This window comes from Geotrypetes seraphini, chromosome 10, assembly GCF_902459505.1.
Source record: "Geotrypetes seraphini chromosome 10, aGeoSer1.1, whole genome shotgun sequence".
Taxonomy (NCBI): domain Eukaryota; kingdom Metazoa; phylum Chordata; class Amphibia; order Gymnophiona; family Dermophiidae; genus Geotrypetes; species Geotrypetes seraphini.
Window position 1 is genome coordinate 30,905,202 of NC_047093.1, and position 20,677 is coordinate 30,925,878.

Consider the following 20,677-nt stretch of genomic DNA (forward strand, 5'->3'; position numbering starts at 1 on the left):
TTTATTCATTCATTGCATTTATAGCCTGCCTAACACTTAAGCGGGTAACAATTAGGCAGACTGGATGGACCATTCCGGTCTTTATCCAATGCCATGATTTACTATGTTATTGTACATAATTTTTTTTTTTTTTTTTTTTTAATCTTTATTCATTTCAAATCTTAAATCAAGTACAATATTGACATTTATCAATTAAGCATTCAAATACACTTGAAATCATATAATTGATCATCATAACATAAAATATTACCCCCTCCCTTATTTATTTATGAAAATGATTTGTTTCAATTATAATCAAAAATACCCCCCTCCCCCCCTTAATGTCTTAAAATTTTATACAGGGAAGAATATTTTTAATCTTTACAATAATCTATTAATGGCTTCCACACATCTTGAAATTTGTTATAATTTCCTTTTTGGACAACTAGTGTCCTTTCCATTTTATACATATGGCATACAGAGTTCCACCAAAAACAATTAACATCGGGATCTGGATAGTCCCCTCCTTTTCTCCGCACCCACCATTAATAAAAACCAAAACACCTTATTATGGTAAATAGCCACAGCTCTTTATTAAATCACAATAACCAATAAATTAACTTGCATAAATTAACATCATTAACATTTTGAACATCAATTGACAATCAACCTCAGCAAGCTCCTCCCGAGCTACCCCGTGTAAACATTCCATTTGCCCCCGACCCCGCCACAAACAGCAAGTGTCTGAGGGGTGGCATGACCTCATGCCCCTTTAACCCAGGTCACCTGACCCCAAGGCACGGCTCCAATCCGGCCCACCGCTCATCGCCGGATGAGCCCCAGCACCCAGTAGCTCGGGAGACCCGCCTCCCAAGCCACTAAGGCCTCAACCAAGGGTGGGCGGGTGGGACAAAAACCGCCTTGGAGGACCTGCAACAAACCTAGTCCTCCAAGGCTCGTTCTAACAACTCCTTGCAACGTCCCCCTTCCCTAAATTATCCAATCCCAAACCCTCCTTTTGGCACGGGCCCCTCCCCTATTCTTTACTAATTCTACCTTCCTAACGGTTCTCCACCCCCCTCCCCCACCCCAGCTTGCTTTACAGGCGACACGAGGGCCTCCCAGCCCCGTGTTACTATACGCCCTTTGAGACAAGCTCTCGGGCTCCTTTAATTAAGTCTATTCCAATTCTTCCAATTGTAAGTGATCTGTTTCTCATGTTATTGTACATAATTAAAAAAATACATAAATGCAGAGAACAACATTAAGGGCTCCTTTTACTAAGGTGCGCTAGCGTTTTTAGCGCACGCAGCAGATTAGCACACGCTAACCCCGCGCAACGCAGCTAGAACTAACGCCAGCTCAATGCTAGCGTTAGCGTCTAGCCTGCGCGGCATTGTAGCGCACGCTAGTCCATGCGTTAATGCCCTTGCGCAGCTTAGTTAAAAGTAGCCCTAAATACCGATTCATAGTTCTTAATCCCAAAGTCATATCCAGTTGATCTTAATCTATCCAACAAAGAAGGCCCATGATATCAAATGCAGCAGAGATGGCGGCCCCCAGAGACCTCTGCGGCAGCCCTCACTTTCTGGATTTTTTTTTTTTTTTTCTGCTGCTCTGCCTCTCCACCCAGACTTTGAATAGAAAGAAGAAGCCGCATGCTAGTCTACAAAATCCTGAGTGGAGTAGAACGGGTACAAGTGGATCGATTTTTCACTCCGTCAAAAAAATTACAAAGACTAGGGGGCACTCGATGAAGTTCCAGGGAAATACTTTTAAAACCAATAGGAGGACATTTTTTTTCACTCAAGAGAATAGTTAAGCTCTGGAACGCTTTGCCAGAGGTTGTGGTAAGAGCGGATGGCGTAGCTGGTTTTAAGAAAGGTTTGGACAAGTTCCTGGAGGAAAAGTCCATAGTCTGTTATTGAGAAAGACATGGGGGAAGCCACTGCTTGCCTTGGATCGGTAGCATGTTTGGGGTTCCGGAATCTTTTGTTACTCTTTGGGATTCCAGAATCTTGCTATTCTTTAGGATTCTGAATGGAATGTTGCTACTCTTTGGGATTCTAGAATCTTGTTACTCTCTGGGATTCTGGAATCTTGCTATTATTTGAGATTCTGAATGGAAAGTTGCTTCTCCTTTTGTTTTGGCCAGGTATCAGGGACCTGGATTGGCCACCGTGAGAACGGGCTACTGGGCTTGAGGAACCATTGGTCTGACCCAGTAAGGCTATTCTTATGTTCTTATGCTTGACAGAAAAGATATTTCTCACTAGATAAAAGGGAATGCATTTGAAAATGCTCCCAACTTTGAGGATACAACCCTCCTTCCTCAATGAAGTTTGAAGGTGGACTGGTGGGGATGGACGTCATTGACACACACACTAATTAGCAGCGTCATGGCCTCACATGGGAAAATATTTGGTGGCTCTCCTTCAGCTCATTAGAATCCAAAATGGCCCCAGCTTAAAAATGATTAAAGACCACAGATCTATCTCGTGCATATTAATCATGGGTATCCTGAAAACCAGGACTGGATGGGGGTGCCCCAAGGATTGGGTTGGGAACCTATGCATATACAAGATATAACAAGCGTTTGTTCAGTAGATCAAATCTAGCCTGCACTTCTTTTCATGGGTCAGAAACAGATGCCAGGCCAGTGGATTCTTGTAACTCATCTCTGAGGGTTAGAGTTTGCTTTGGCGCCAGGGAACCGTGTTTCAACATTCTATGGTCTCTCCAGTGTTTGGCGTGTTAAAACGGGCACAGCAGTCGGACAAAGTGGACCCTGTTTCGCTGCATAAACACCAAAGTCTTATGCAAGCTCAGGTCTCAAATACCACAGGAGGACCCTGGAGTTCCAAAGTCAAAGCAGGCCTGAAGAACAAAGAAATGAAAACCAGGAGTTTACATAATGAGAATAGGCTGATAATTCTGAACTCGCTGGAATAATTCATGTTATACGAGTCTCATTACAATGGAATTCCTTTCACAATTTATGTCCTTGGCAGGCAATGAGCAATAATGGAGTTAGTAGAGGACCTTAATGTTTCATAAACACACACGCTATGTAAGCACATGTGGAGTGGACAGTTTGGTAACACAATTGTCACAGCTGGACCCCCATGAAAGTTCCTGAAGGATAAAGAAGAAATGAATAATGACCCTGTTCACAGCTGGGAAAGTGGAATATTCTTTGCGTGGGCCGTGTTAAGCACGGATCATGTGCCGTTCATAAGCTCTGTTTTCCTCAGTCCCTAAAGCAACTGTGAGGGAAAACGCTTGGCCGTCGTCGGTGGGGGGATGCGAGTCTGGCTGCCTTACATGCTGCAAAGATAAGTTTCTACACCATTATCTCAGCATTTTGTGATATTATAGCGATTTGCCTTAAACAAATTTCTATCACTTCCGTCAAAAGACTCCGTGACTTGCTTTAAACATATTTGTTAAGCACTAGTTCCCATATAAATGAGTTCTATTTATCTACGGAGGTTTTTGTGCCTATGAAGTTATCTGCTCTTTCCAGCTGGATGAGGGTTTCCTCCCTAACGGAGCTCTGAGGCTATTCCTCCTGTATAAGAACTCCTTTTTTGCACTGATGATTTTCACAGCTTTTTGGATGCGTGTATGTTTGAATTTTAGCTGTGTGGGTATTTTATTTTTTTTTTTGTATATGAAAGTGGAATATTCCCACACACAGCATGGGAGGAGGTATTAGCATATCAGGGACAAACCTGGAATCTGGCCAGAGCTGACTCACAGCTATTGAGTCCAGTTGTAAGGAGAGTGAGTTAAGGAAGGAGAGGTCCCGAGAGAGGTTTCAGTAGAGATCATCCCACTGGCCTGTTGAGGAAGGGAGAAGCCGCTGTGGAAAAGAGTCCAGTTCAACAAAAGAATCCGTTTGAGGGAAAAATGGAGCGAGAAGCTGGGCTGGAGAGGGGAAAGCTAGTAGAGAAAGAGAGAAGGATAAACTTTAAGAAGAAGAAAAAAGAAAATGGCAATAAAAAAAAGGAGACAACAGAAAAGAGACATAAGCAATCATGGGTCCCTTTTACTAAAGTGTGGTAAGTTTTTGCACTTACCGAGCTTTATAACAGCAAAAAGGAATGTGCGGTAATATAACATAACATAATAATTTATTTATTACTGCAAAACCTTGCAGTTCAATGCGGTTAACGAATTAAAAGACCTGAACATCCTCCGCGAATAACAAAGCATAAATCTAACACAGACGTAGTATACAAATACATTCGTAACAGTCTTCTGAAATGCATATAAGGAGTTGAAGTCAATAGTAAACGCCGAAAACCAGGCTCCAAGTGTGAAGCCCGAAAAGAAATCATCCTTTCTACATGTCTCTTACACAAGCGACCCTTCATAGAGGGATAAGAAAAAAAAAAAGTCGTAGCGTGCATGGAGCAACTGGGCGTAACACAATGAAACTGATCTTCAAGATATTTAGGCTCTGGGCCACGTAAGACCTTATATAAAATACAGCCCTGGTTTCAATAGGGTAAGTACAAAGTCTATGCAGTAATTGTTGGGGTGAGCCCAAGGGCCTTTAACTCATGTTCAAACCATTTAGTTATCCCGGGTGTACTTACTGATTCCTCTTGAGAAGGCGATAAGTGCACATATGCTAACTGCATCAGTGACAGTGCGTGATATATTCATAGCCCAGAAAAAAACATCTAGGAAACAACCGAGGATGTGCTGATAAAGATTCAGAGTGATGAGTAATTCTTCCAATGAATCTTTATTAATACATATCTATTCCACCTGACATGGTCTGTGTTTTGACTCCACAGAGCCTACATCAGGGAGTCACAGAATCAGTATCTACCGAGAGATATGCACATTATTCAATTATAAAATTGTAAAAAAAAACAACAAAAAAAACCCCAAACCAACCAAACACCCTAGATCTAATTTTTATTCAAAAAGACACCACACAAACCTCAACCTGTAATCATAAACCAGTACCCTGGTCTGATCACCTTCTGATCACATTCAACCACACCTACACAATGAATCAACTCTTAATCAGGAAGCAACCCCAACATAAGATAATTTAAAAGCTCATTAAAAAGTTATTTGTATAAGGACGCATTTGAGACATAGACAGGATAATTAATCTATCATTAATGTTTATGCTCTAATACCTAATCTTAATCAGACCTTATGTATAGGTCACAATTTCCCTTATCTTCTCTTCTAGGCTTAGCCATGTTTTCAAAACTATTCTTTGTTACCCTCCTAAATGTATCTTTATCTTCTTTAAAAGATTGTAGTTCATCCCTCTTTCCTTTTGTATCATAGAAAACATAGAAACATAGAAATAGACGGCAGATAAGGGCCACGGCCCATCTAGTCTGCCCACCCTAATGTCCCTCCCCTACCTTTGCCCTCTGAATAGATCCCATGTGCTGATCCCATTTGGCCTTAAAATCAGGCACGCTGCTGGCCTCAATCACCTGTAGTGGAAGACTATTCCAGCGATCAACCACTCTTTCAGTGAAAAATAATTTCCTGGTGTCACCTCGTAGTTTCCCACCCCTGATTTTCGACGGATGCCCTCTTGTTGTCGTGGGACCCTTGAAAAAGAAGATATCTTCCTCCGCCTCGATGCAGCCCGTAAGATACTTGAACGTCTCGATCATGTCTCCCCTCTCTCTGCGCTCCTCGAGCGAGTATAGCTGTAATTTGTCAAGCCGTTCTTCGTACGGAAGATCCTTGAGTCCCGAGACCGTCCGGGTGGCCATTCTTTGCACCGACTCCAGTCTCAGCACATCCTTGCGATAATGCGGCCTCCAGAATTGCACACAGTATTCCAGGTGGGGCCTCACCATGGATCTATACAATGGCATAATGACTTCTGCCTTACGACTGACAAAACCCCTTCGTATGCAGCCTATGATTTGTCTTGCCTTGGACGAAGCCTGCTCCACTTGATAGGCAGACTTCATGTCCTCACTGACGATTACCCCCAAGTCTCGTTCTGCTACCGTTTTTGCTAGGATCTCGCCATTAAGGGTATAAGACTTGCATGGATTTTGGCTGCCCAGGTGCATAACTTTGCATTTTTTGGCATTGAAGTTGAGTTGCCATGTGCTAGACCATTGCTCCAGTAGGAGTAGGTCGTGCATCATGTTGTCGGGCATTGAATCTTCGTCTGTTGTGCATTTGCCCATTACATTACTCAGATTGGCATCATCGGCGAATAATGTTATTTTACCTCGAAGCCCTTCTGCCAAGTCTCTTATAAAGATGTTGAATAGGATTGGGCCCAAGACTGAGCCCTGTGGTACTCCACTAATCACCTCCGTCATTTCGGAGGGGGTGCCGTTCACCACCACCCTTTGGAGCCTACCTCCAAGCCAGCTCCCTACCCATTTCGTCAATGTGTCACCTAATCCTATAGAACTCATCTTGCTCAGCAACCTGCGGTGTGGTACGCTATCGAATACTTTGCTAAAGTCCAGGTACACGATGTCCAGGACTCTCCAATATCTAGTTTCCCCGTCACCCAGTCAAAGAAGCTGATCAGGTTGGATTGGCATGATCTCCCCTTAGTAAATCCATGTTGTCGGGGATCCCGTAGATTCTCCTCATCCAGGACCTTATCCAATTGGTGTTTGATTAGAGTTTCCATTAGTTTGCTCACTATCGATGTTAGACTCACTGGTCTGTAGTTTGCTGTCTCCATCTTTGAGCCTTTCTTGTGAAGTGGAATAACGTATCGATAATTATTTGTACGTATACATTGTACATTTATTTGTTTAAAATTGTTTTATTTTTTGTCTCCTAATTTTAAATTGTCATATGCATTGAAGTACTTGATATTGCGTGTACAACAAACTTTTAATAAACTTGAAACTTGATATACAACAACGACGCTATTAACTTACAGGATCTCTCCACAGGCCTTTCAAACCTAGTGGTAACATCAAAACCAAATTCTCAGTCGGTTGACGAGGCTGCCATGGACTGGCACACTGAGATTAAAAAAAAACCCTATATGAAGGGCTAGCCCCAGTCAAAGAGATCAAATACTATCCCCGCAAATACTCCTTCCCCCTGGTTTACCAATGACTTAAGAACTAAGAAAAGTGAACTAAGGAGAGCAGAAAGGAAATGGTATAAATCCAGACTTAACAGTGACAGGTCCAAATGGAAGGAACTGCATGAAGAAATTTTTTTTTAAAAAGCCACCCTAGAGGCTAAAAAGAAAACAACTATTAAGGACCCCCAATAGATCAAAAAACCTTTTCAAACTAACAAAAAAGATACTCACAACATCATAAGGAGACATCCAATGCTTTAACACTGAACTCAACAGCAAAACACTCTCAGACTACTTCGCTGATAAAGTAGACATAATACAGTCTCACCTTGACTTCACTGTGCAACAGACATCATCCCTCCACGACTCAGACAAAATAATTAAAACCTAACTCAATTTGAAAACGGTCTCCCACCATGACATCACTGAGATACTAGACGTTATTCACCCTTCCAGCTCCAACCTGGACCCCTGTCCACATCACCTCCTGGTAACGGTGAAAGATACCTTTGTAGACTCCATCCTTCCTCTCATCAACACCTCTCTAAAAACAGGCATAGTGCCCACAAACTGGAAGTCAGCGGTCATCAGACCAATCCTGAAAAAAAACATGGTCGACCCTTACGTGCCCGACAACTTTAGACCCGTCTCTAACCTCCCCTTAATCTCCAGGATCCAGGAAAAACCAGTATTAAATCAATTGCACTCCTTCATCGACAAATAAAGAGCCCTATCCGCCTTCCAATCTGGATTCAGGAAATTCCACAGTACTGAAACCATCCTTCTCAACATCATTGATGACCGCTGGAAACTCATGGATAAGGGTAATGATGTCCTTCTGGTGCTGCTGGATCTCAGCACAGCGTTTGACGCTATTGACCATCCTCGCCTCATTGAACGGCTCTTTGAAATTGGAATCCAAGACATTCTACTACAATCTTTCCTAACAGATCCCAAATCGTTCTGCTCAACGGTATGCAATTGAAACCGAAACCGATCAGATACGGTGTTCCACAAGGGGCTCTGCTATCCTCCCTATTATTCAATCTCTATGTTAGACCTGTCTTAGACATAGCCCACAAATATCAAATACAGATTCACTCCTCCGCGAATGACATCCAACTATACCTATCGCTAGGAGAACCTTTGCTTTGATTCTGTGAGGATTTGGTTCCTTTTATTTTTTTAAATTATAGCATGCAGTTGATCCACGAATTAGCACGCACTGTCCTGCCACAGAGATAACAGTTACACTCTTGTGCAGTAACTGCACACACTTATTACACATTAACTGTTCAATATACTTTAGTAAAAGGGCCCCACTGTAACAAGGTTGATGACAGCTGATGAATCATTTACTTCATTTGCCTACTTTGAAGGTATTTCTGTTACCCACCATCCTTTCCTTGAGAAAGTATACACTGATGTTGGTTTTCAGTCTACTTCTTTGGTCCCATGTCTCTAGTTTTCCCTGCTTCGGGAAAGGTTCATTTGTGCAATTAATGATTTTATATATTTAGGGTCTAGACGATTCATTGCGGCCGATTCAGCACAATTGTTTCATTGTGGCCGTTTCATCGCCAAATTGGCCATGCTGAATCATCCAACTTCTTGTGGACTCAGAGTAAGCAGGCTATCGCCAATAGCAAAAGCATCCCCTCACGTACCTGATGTCTTGTGTGTGGGGGGCTATGCCCCTAACAGCAAGAAGGTGCGCATCCACACCCCTCTCCCCGCATCCTCCCCAAGTTAGGAGCGCCACCCCTAGCTCACATACCTGTAGAAAAGTTCGCCGGCGTGAGCAACGTCTTCCGCCTCCAGCTTGCGCTGGTCTCGACTCCCCTCTAACATCATGTCCTGTGACTAGGAAGTGATGTCAGAAGGGAGCCAAGGCCAATCAAGCAGGTGGTGGAAGATGCACTGGCGCATCTTAGAAGAGGTATGCAGGGGGGGGAAGCAGAGAGGAGGAGAGGCACAGGGGCGGTTCATCATAGCTCTATTGAAATGTCACATCCCGCTCATCTCACCTTCCCCCCTGGACCACTACTAGCCTCGCGGATGAAAACCCCCACAAAGGGCCAGATTCACTAACCTGCCTGATTGGGCCCGATCTGGGCAGGTCCGACGAATCCAGCAAATTCCAATTTGCAGATGGGGGCAATCGTAGGAACGCCCCCACCTGCCGGCACGGATCGCTCTATAGCAGGGGAGTCCAACCTTTTGGCTTCCCTGGGCCGCATTGGCTGAAAAAAATGTTTCTGGGGCCACAAAAATGCTGCAGCAAGACAGATGAGGGAGCCGGCAAGATGGTAAACACCCGGGGGCAGTGGAGGAAAAACAATGCATCGCCCTCGACCGGGGCCACAAAAAATACTTCACAGGGCTGCAGGTGGTCCTCGGGCTGCAGGTTGGACACCCCTGCTCTATAGCGATCCCCGCGCATGTCGAATCGGCAAATTTGATTCGTGAATCGCGTCCCTGCCTACTTTGTATGCAGTTCCCCTCATTTGAATGCGCGGATTGGAATCGGATCGCAAAACAGGCTAGTGAATGCTGCAGGGGGGGGAAATCGGGTGGCAAAGGGCTTGCAAACCGATCGGGACGCGATGGTTTGCTTAGTGAATCTAGCCCGAAATCAGAAAAGAAAATGGCAACATTTAGGGTGAGAGATGCAAAAACCTGATAGAGAAAAAGAAAGAGAAATCTAGAACTGCGACCACCAGTCTCCGCCTCTTCTTGCCCCGCCCCTACAGGGTGTCTCATTTATCAAATCCTGACAAACCAGACATTGAACTTGAGCCATATCAAGGTTATCAGAGCTATTCACTTCTGGCACTAAGAGACTCTAGGACAAAAGCAGTGGCATGGACTCAGAACCGCACCTCCAGCTATAAAAGAGGGTGGTTCTTCTAGCGCAAGGCTAAAGCTGAAAAGCCCTGTGTCTGTGAAGGAATGTGCCTGCTAAACAAGCTTCCTAGCTTAGCATAATTTCCTTTAGAAATGGCAGCACTGCTCAATGGTTGGCACTCCCTGTCCACAATATTTAGCAGAACCTGGAACAATCCACCTTATGCTTTCCATGAAAGCTATCATTATATACTACTAATATTACTACTACTTATCACTTACATAGCTCTGAAAGCTCTGAAAGGCGTACACAGCACTGTACATTTGGACATTTATAGACAGTCCCTGCTCGAAAGAGCTTACAATCTAACTTGGACAGACAGATATGACATATAGGGTTGGGGCTGCAGAATCCAAGGTGAGAGGAGTTAGGAGTCGAAAGCACTCTCGAAAAGGTGGGCTTTTAACTGGGCCTTAAACACTGCCAGAGACAGAGCATGGGGGAAGGGGGGGGGAACAACAGAGCCAGAGTTAGTAGAATAAAACACAGGTACTGTGTTTCTGTACATTCCTCTTCTTCTTAGTTCCTTTCGTGCATCACTGCATACTGGGCAACTTCTTCCCAGTTAGGGCCTTCCATTACTTCGATCCCTCTTGAGTGGGCTTCTCCATGTCAGTTTAGTCTTCCTCCTTTTCTCAACTTTAGTGCCACTTTGAGATGCATATATAAAATGTGTCCTGTCAACTGGACTCTGCATTCAGTAACAAGGACCTGCAATCTTCTGGAGTTGCTTGTCCACATGATCTCATCATTCACAATGTGATCTCGGTAATCCACACCTAAAATTGTCCTCAGGCATCACTGGTGAAATATATTCAATCTCTTTCCTAATTTGGTCGATATCTTCCAGGTTTTCGTTGGTGTACAATGCAGTTGGCCATTTGTTTTGATACTGATCGATTTTGCCGATCAACATTGAGTGCAACTGATAAAATGATGCTGCTGCTTTTCCAATTCTACAACTCCCATCTGCCCTGATGTCACCATTAATTTATGGTATACTGCTGAAAAATATGAACCATTCTACATCCTCAATTGGTTTCTGCCCAGTAATTATTTGCTCCATTTGAGGTGTAATAATTAAAGGGCCATTCTCTTGTTAATCTATAACAGGGCCACAGAAGGCAGATACAGTAAATGGGTTAGAATTTATTGTCACAACCAGCAAGAAGAAATCTGAGCACACCTTCCTGCTTCAGGAATGCAGGTTTTATATGGGTTAATGTTTGCTAGTAACTGACAACCTATCAGCCTATGACCTGGCTGCCCTGGGTAGGCCTGCTCTTGGAAGCCAGTACCTGGATGGGGGACCATTGGGAAATACCAGGTGCTGTAGACCTGTGGTTCCCAACCCTGTCCTGGAGGACCACCAGGCCAGTTGGGTTTTCAGGATAGCCCTAATGAATATGCATGGAGCTGATTTGCATGCCTGGCACCTCCATTATATGCAGATCTCTCTCATGAATATTCATTAAGGCTATCCTGAAAACCCGACTGGCCTGGTGGTCCTCCAGGAGAGGGTTGGGAACCACAGGTCTACAGCACCTGGTATTTCCCAATGGTCCCCCATCCAGGTAGAGCTCTGTAGTGGGCAGTAGTGGGTGACCTGTCAAATGTGCGCATGACAATTGCATGCATGGACAAGTGCGTGCACTGAATGGGAGGTGACCTGTCTAATGCACCCCGATGGTGAATACTATTTTGTCTTTTTGAGGGGTGGCCTCCACCCCCCCCTGCTACACTTACAAGATTCACTTGCTATCTAGTGTTAGGGTAAGTTTTACATATGATTATGGGAACCCTTTATAGAATTGGATATCTGGAAGGCCCTGGTTTGCTCAGACTCCTCAGGCCCCCTCCCTTGTGAGGGGCTTGAGGCGCTTCATTTTCCCGTCCTGTCCCCGCGAGTTCTTTTCCTGTCCCTGCCCCATTCCTGCAAGTTCCATCCTCATCTGCACGAGCCTCAAACACTTTAAGATCGTAAGCGTTCGAGGTTTGTGTGGTCAAGGCAGAGCTTACGGGAATAGGGCAGGGACAGGGATAGCGACAAAACTCGCAGGGACGGGATGGGAGAATTGAGTTCCTGTGGGGAAGGGGAAAAAATTGTCACCATGTCATTCTCTACACGTCCTGTGCAAAGTCCAGTGGCCTAGAGCCTGAATAGGTATGCGTGATTCACAAATAGAAGATTAGATTAGATTAGAAGAAAGAAAAAAACTTAGGGCCTGTTTTACAAAGCTGCGTGGTAATGGCCCAGAAGCCCATAGAGGTTTAAAGGGCTTCGGGGCTGTTGCCACACAGCTTTGTAAAACAGGCAGTTAGTAGCATATAAAGTAAATGATGGCATACAAAGACCAGCATGGCCCAGAAAGGCAGCCAACTTTGTGCATTTTGCCCCCTACCCCTCCTTTGTGTTTAAGGTCATAACTAGGGCTGATTTTCAATTAAATTTTTTAACACAATTAATCACTTGATTAACCCTTTCAGGACCATAAGGATCGTAGGCCAATTTTTGTGGTTTTGACGACATTTTTATGGTAAAAAGGGCTTGCAGATGCCAAAAAATTGATTTTTTTTTGTGAAATATCATTATTTTTTTTTAAAAAAAATCACGCTTATGGACAGTGTGGCAAGTGAATCTTCTCGTCAATCTGGCAACGACGCTAATGAATGAATGTCGGAACCAGTTTGTTTACATAAAGGCAGTATCATATGGAATCCGTACATATCAAATTTAGAACTGTAGACTATCCCAATCAAAATTTATAGGATTTTAAAGTTATGGGACAAATATGTCCCTTGGTCCTGAAAGGGTTAACAGAGTTTTCCCCCCCTCCACTGCAGCTCCTTGTGACTCTGGGAAAGTCACTTAACCCTTCTATTGCCCAGAGTCACAAGGAGCTGCAGTGGAAACAAAAATTAAGAAACAACATATAGTACCTTTAATTGTGCGAGTAATCACATGATTAATCGTGATTTACAAAGTTTAATCAAAATGTAGCCCTAAATAAATTAAAGAATAAAAAATAAAAGGTTAAGTAACACAAAATACAAATTGACATATTACAAATTAAAAGAATCTAAAACAGCACCAAGAACAGCTATAAATAGCCTCACAGTTCGCAAAGCCTACTTAGAACATAAGAATTGCCACTGCCGGGTCACGCCAGTGGTCCATCGTGCCCAGCAGTCCGCTCAAGCGGTAGTCCTTAGGTCAAAGACCAGCGCCCTAACTGAGACTAGCCCTACCAGCGCACGTTCTTGTTCAGCAGAAACTTGTCTAACTTTGTCTTGAGTCCCTGGAGGGTGTTTCCCCCTATAACAGCCTCCGGAAGAGCGTTCCAGTTTTCCACCACTCTCTGGGTGAAGAAGAACTTCCTTACGTTTGCACGGAATCTATCCCCTTTCAATTTTAGAGAGTGCCCTCTCGTTCTCTCTACCTTAGAGAGGGTGAACAACCTGTCTTTATCTACTAAGTCTATTCCCTTCATTACCTTGAATGTTTCGATCATGTTCCCTCTCAATCTCCTCTGTTCGAGGGAGAAGATGCCCAGTTTCTCTAATCTTTCATTTCAGAAATGCAGCCCTAGTTGTAACTAATGCCGGGTGCAATCTACCCCTTCTTTATCTCTTTTTTTTAGTGCAAAAGTTATTTAACGTTTTACTGTACGGAAATATAATCTATACTTTTTATTCCATCTTTATAGAATATAGGGGTCCTTTTATTAAGGTGCATTAACCGATTTAGCGCACGCTAAAGATTAGTGCATGCTAAATGCTAAGGCATCCATTATATTCAATGGGCAGCTTAGCATTTAGCGCGTTCTAAATCCGTTAGCGCACCTTAATAAAAGGAGCCCAAAGTGAACCTCAATGTTATTTTCAATTCCATCACTTTAAAAAAAACTCTTCTCTATGATAAAGTCCCACAATCTAAATACTATTATGTAAAACACCCCCCTTCATAAAGCAATGTAGACCAGTGGCTCCCAACCCTGTCCTGGAGGACCACCAGGCCAATCGGGTTTTCAGGCTAGCCCTAATGAATATGCATGGAGGAAATTTGCATGCTTGTCAAGTCCATTATATGCAAATCTCTCATGCATATTCATTAGGACTAGCCTGAAAACCCGATTGGCCTGGTGGTCCTCCAGGACAGGGTTGGGAACCACTGATGTAGACAACCCCCCCCAAAAAAAAAAAAAAAAAAACCATATCAAACAGTAAAATCCTTCTTTTCATACACACACCCACTCTTTCACCTGACCCAACCAACTAATAAAACAACACACAGTATTATGGAACATAGCCGCAGCTCTTTATCAATCCACAATAACAAATAAATTAACTTTGCCTATATTAACATCATTAACACATTGAGCCTCAATTGAACAACATCAGCAAGCTCCTCCCGAGCTACCCCGTGTAAACATCAACATATTGCCCCCCAACCCCGCCACCAACAGCAAGAGTCTGAGGGGTGGCATGACCTCATGCCCCTTTAACTCGGGTCACCTGACCCCAAGGCACAGCTCCCAGCTGGCCCACCGCTCATCGTCGGATGCGCCCCAGCACCCAGTAGCTCGGGAGACCCGCCCTCCCGAGCTACTATAGCTAACCACACAAGGGCGGGTGGGTGGGAGAAAAAACTGCCCTGGAAGACCCTAGAAAAATGAGTCCTCCAAGGTCCCAGTTTTATAAACTATCCCGCGCCGTCAATCATCCCGCTGGCCCACAATATTATATCATATATGATATCATATATCATATATATCAATATTATATCATGGATATCCTAAAAACCTGACTTTACACGCCTTTTGGCGCAAACCACTCCCTCCCTATTTCTTCCCTAGCTCTCCCCTACAACTGCCCCTCCCCCCGACTTGCCTCGCAGGCGTCACAGGGGCCTCCCAGCCCTGAGTTACAATACGCCCATCGAGATGAGCTCTCGGGCTACTCTTAACTCTGTTGTACAGCTACCAGCTATATTATCAAGTTTTCTCAGGAAATGTAAATAATCCCACAATGGTCATCCTTGGTACAAGATTTCTTGGTGAAAGCATTCCAAACATATTTGTAAATTGCAAACTTGAATGAGGTATGAGACTCAAACACATCAAACAGATAATTAAATAAAGTTTAGCACACCCTCCTGAATGTGGATTAACTGGTTTACTCAACCAGAAACACCAAGCAGCAAATTACAAATTCTCCCATACAGAAATATAGTAACATGATGGCAGAGAAAGGCCAAATGGCCCATCCAGTCTGCCCATCCACAATCTCCTCCTCTCCCTAATAGATCCCACTTTTGTTGAATTCAGACACAGGCTTTGTCTCCAAAACCTCTACTGGAAGACTATTCCTGGCATCTACCACGTTTTCTGTAAAGAAGTATTTCTTTAGATTATTCCTGAGCCTATCACCTCTTAACTTCATTCTATGCCCTTTCATTCCAGAACTTCCTTATGCTACGTAGATATTTAAACATCTCTATTCCCCCCTCCCTTATACCCAACAATTGTTCTTAAGCATTAGAAATCATAAAGTATTCCCACCTCCCTCCCCACCCTGGATGTGTATGAACAAAAGGAAAAAAATAATATTCATTCTGTACAGTATTTTGTTAATGGCTCCCAAACAACCCTAAATTTCTTAAAATGCCCCTGCTGTATGGCTATTGCCCGCTCCATTTTAAAGATTTAACATAACGAATTCCACCAAAAATTATAATTCAGTCGATCCCAATTTTTCCAGTTTTTCATAATTTGCTGCAAGGCAAACCCTGTCATGATGAGCAAAAATTTATCTAACATAATAAAAGCCTAAGCTGCACATGCACACTCTGACCTGCGTGCTCCCGTTTTCCATGCGCTGTAGGTCCCCCCCACAGGTAGGAGTGCGCATGTGCGCTTCCATGCATCTCTCTCTCCCAAGGAGGATGTCGGCTTCGGGCGGTGCAGAGGCTGTCTGCCGCGGTGGCAGACAGCGGCTGCAGACCGTGGCAGCTGTCGATGCCTGCAGGCCGTGGCAGCTGTCGGCGAAGGGCAGACGCGAGGTAAGGGGTGCAGAAAAAGGAAGGGAGGCCTACTGCTGGACGGGGGAGCAAGAAAGAGGTGCTGGGGGAAGAAAAAGGAGGGAGGCCTACTGCTGGACAGGGGAGCAGGAAAGAGGTGCTGATGGACAGGGGAGAGATTAAAAAAAGGGAGAAGGGCTGCTGCTGGATAAGGGGAGCAGTGAAGAGGTGGTGGTGGACACAGGGAAGATAAAAGGAAGGGAGAATGGGTGGACAGCTGAGGAAAAAGAAAAATAGAAAGAAAGACAGAAAGACAGAAGGAGAGAAGAAGGAGAGAGAGAGAGAAAGAAATAAAGATAGACATACACATATATTCTAGCACCCGTTAATGTAATGGGCTATAAGATTAGTTATTATTAAAAGAGATAGAAACATAGAAACATAGAATATGACGGCAGAAAAGGGCCCACGACCCAACAAGTCTGCCCACTCAAATAACCCTCCCCTGTAAGTTCCTCTTTGAAATGAGCCCACGTGTTGATCCCATTTGATCTTAAAATCAGTCACGTTACTGGCCTCAACTACCTGAAGTGGAAGATTATTCCAACGGTCGACCACTCTTTCGGTGAAGAAGTACTTCCTAGTGTCACCATGGAATTTCCTGCCTCTGATTTTCAGCGGATGCCCCCTTGTCGCCGTAGGGCCTGTAAGGAAGAAGATATCTTCTTCCACCTCAAAGCGGCCAGTAACGTATTTGAATGTCTCTATCATGTCACCCCTCTCTCTGCGTTCCTCGAGAGAGTAAAGGTGCAACTTACCTAGTCGTTCTTCATAAGGGACATCCTTGATCCCTGAGACCATCTTGGTGGCCAATCGTTGAACCGATTCCATTCTTAGCACATCCTTCCGATAGTGTGGCCTCCAAAACTGTACACAGTACTCCAGATGTGGTCTCACCATGGACCTGTACAGCGGCATCACCACCTCAGGCCTTCGGCTGACAAAGCTTCTCCGGATGCAACCTAGCATTTGTCTAGCTTTAGATGAGGCTTTCTCCACCTGATTGGCTGCCTTCATATCATCACTAATGATTACTCCCAGGTCTCGTTCTGCCACAGTTCTGGTCAAGGTCTCACCATTCAGAGTGTAGGTTCTGCACGGATTTCTGCCACCAAGGTGCATTATCTTACACTTTTTGGCATTGAAATTCAGCTGCCAAAGAGTAGACCAGTGTTCCAGAACAAGTATGTCCTGTGTCATAGCGTCAGGCATGGTATCTCCGCTCACTATGTTGCACAATTTAGCATCATCGGCAAATAATGCAATTTTTCCCCGAAGTCCCTGAGGCAGATCTTGTATGAAGATATTAAATAGGATTGGGCCCAGGACCGAGCCCTGCGGTACTCCACTGTGCACTTCCGACTTTTCAGAGGGGGTACCATTTACCACCACCCTCTGATGTCTACCACTGAGCCAGTCTTTAACCCATGCAGTTAATATTCCTCCTAGCCCCAATGAACTCATTTTGTTCAAAAGTCTACGGTGTGGGACGCTGTCAAAAGCCTTGCTGAAGTCCAGATACAACACATCCAGGGACTCTCCTTTATCCAGTTCTTTTGTTACCCCGTCAAAGAAGCTGATCAAGTTGGATTGGCAGGATCTCCCCTTAGTAAATCCATGCTGGTGTGGATCCCTCAGTCTCTCGTCATCCATAACCGTGTCTAATTTGTGTTTAATCAATGTTTCCATAAGCTTGCACACTATTGACGTGAGACTTACCGGTCTGTAATTTGCAGTGTCTAACCTGACTCTTAGCTCTCATGGAAGTACCAAATAACACGGTATCATATGATAATGCCACCGGATTTTCCAGTAGATTATTCATTTATTTTAAGAAATTATTGTCTTAACCCACTGGCTTAGCCAACTGGGGAGAAGCAGATACAAAGTGCTCATTTTCCTCTGAAGCCTGGTATTTTTGAAAGGGCACTTGGATAGATAACTACATTTAATCGGCCAAGGTGGGGAGACAAAATATCAATTATTTAAGAGATAATTAATTAACATCTGCAAGTGCTGCCCAGTAACAAGTTCCTGCTAAACTGGAATGTACGCAGGTGAGGCTGGACTCATTTCGAGCACTGGTCTTTGACCAGAGGGCCACCGCGTGAGCGGACTGCTGGGCAGGATGGACCACTGGTCTGACCCAGCAGCGGCAATTCTTATGTTCTTTTTTTTTTTTTTTAATGCAAATTTTTACAATTAATAATATCTAATGATACCAAAGAAAAAGGATTATTTCACAAAATATAACAGTAATTATGCATATAATACAAAAATTCCTTTTTAAGCCCACAAAGTTGGAGAGTCAAACCTTACAACTAAGACGAAATATAAAGAAAACAAGGAATTAGTTCCTGATTCATCGAATCCTAACCATTCCATTTTGGGGGACTTGACACTCCTCCAATTTCTCAGAGATGAAAGAAGAAGCCCTAGAGTTTGTCTCGACGGGCGTATGGTAACACGGGGCTGGGAGGCCTCGTGTTGCCCACGAGGCAAGTTGGGGGGGGGGGGGGGAGAGGACCGTTAGCTTAGGAAACTTATCAGAAGGAATAGGGGAGGGGTTACCGCCTAAAGACAGGGCTAGGATAGGGTGAAGTCGAGGTAGAGGGGCGGGCGGAGGGAATGGATAAATTGGGACCCTGGAGGACTAAGTTGTTTCAGGTCCTCCAGGGCGGTTTTTCTCCCTCCCACCCTCCCTCGGTGGTGGCCTTGGTGGCTCAGTGAAGGCGGGTCTCCCGAGCTACTGGGTGCTGGGGCTCATCCGGCGATGAGCGGGGGGGCCGGCTGGGAGCCGTGCCTTGGGGTCAGGTGACCCGGGTTAAAGGGGCATGAGGTCATGCCACCCCTCAGACGCTTGCTGTTAGTGGCGGGGTCGGGGGCAAAGGTTAATGGTTACATAGGGTAGCTCGGGAGGAGCTTGCTGATGTTGTTTGTCAATAGAGGGTCAGTATGTTTATGAGGTTAAGTTATTCATGTTAATTTATTGTTATGGTGGATTTAATAAAGAGCTGCGGCTATATACCATAATAAAGTGTGTTGGGTTTTATTTAGGGGTGGGTTATGGGGGAAAAGGGGTGGTGATGGGTAGCAACAGAGACTATCCAGATCCCGCTGTTACATTAAACATTAAGCATTAAGGCGACAAGTCTCATTTCTTTTCTCAAGACATTAAAAATTGTTGCAGTTGAATGGGGTCCCAAAATGCATATTAAATATCTTGCAGCTGAACAAAGACATTTACTTATGTTCTTATTAACAGGAGAAAAATACAGAGCAATGGATCAGAGATTTTCCAAGACCTAATTTTTTTTTTAATAGGAAAAATTCCAATGGTTTCATTGTACAATCAGCACTGGAATGTACATTGAAATTAATATCACCGGGCTTTGCAACAAGGTGATATGAATATTTATGTCTGTGGAATAGGACAGAACTCCCAGTTCAAAGACAGCTCCCAGATCAGTATGGCACTCCCTAACTGAGGCACTGGTTCTAAACTGGCTTAGGCAGAGGGACCAGTTCTTCCTACTAGGTCAGCTATTATTAGATATTTATATATTACTCTCTCCTTGGCTTCTCTTCGTTAGGTCTCTATGAAGCTTCATTTCATAGGGCTTTTGGTGTGGAAACTGATCGTGTACCAATCGGTTTGCGAGCCCTTTGCGACCTGATTTCCCTCCTACCCGATCCACTAACCTGTGTCCCGGTCATCCTCCGATCCACGCATGCAAATGAGGGGAATCGGCAGGCAAAGCAGGAAGGATGTGATTCGCTACACTTTCCGACTGGCTGGCCGATCAATAAACAAGCGAGTGGTGAGGACCAGTCGCTTGTGCTAAAACCCTGCTCTCTGTCCCGATTCTCCTGCTCTGGCCGCCCTGCTCCTCTCTCTCTGCCCCCATTCTCCTGCCTGCCACTCTGCTCTCCTGCTCTCAGCCCCTGCCCTTCCCCACAGTGCAAGCCCGTGGTTTTATCCCGCAGGCTTAAAATGGGTTAAAACCATGGGCTTGCAAAACCCTCCCCAGCTAAAACCAACACCAAACGCATGCGCAGACCATCTACAGGGAAAGCAAACGGTCTGCGCATGTGTCGGGATCGCACACTAGCGATCCGTGTCAACCGATGGGGGCGTTCCTCCGATCACCCTCATTAGAGTATTACTGCTTTCTGAATCCATCTGGACTGCTCGGATCGGACACAGATCGGTCAAGATCGGGCAGGTTAGTGAATGTAGCCTTTTGTAGTTTTTTTTCCAGGAATACTTCCACTCTGCCTATAATTTTAGCAGTTATGATCTCCAGAATTGGATACAACTACTACTATTACTTTTTTTTATTATTATTATTTTTTTCAATTTTTATTAGAATTTTATAATATGAAACAAAGATAAAATAACCACCACTTATTTTTATAGCTCTGCTCGACTTATGCAGCGCTGTACTTTAAATATGTAATAGACAATTCCTGCTCAATAGAGCTTACAATCTAATTAAAACAGACAAACAGGACAAATAGAGGTTAGGGAATTTCTCACAGAGGGAATGATAAACAGACATACTGTAGGTACTTTACAAGCGAATGGGAATTAAGAGTCAAAAGCAACCTCAAAAAAAGTGGGTCTTTAGCCTAGATTTGAATACTG

General features: G+C 44.2%; 1 protein-coding gene across 5 annotated transcripts in view; it reads right to left on the reverse strand.

The window, feature by feature from the left end:
* EVPL (envoplakin) overlaps positions 1 to 20,677 on the reverse strand; it is a 138,350-nt gene that overhangs the window by 102,105 nt on the left and 15,568 nt on the right. The window lies entirely within an intron of this gene.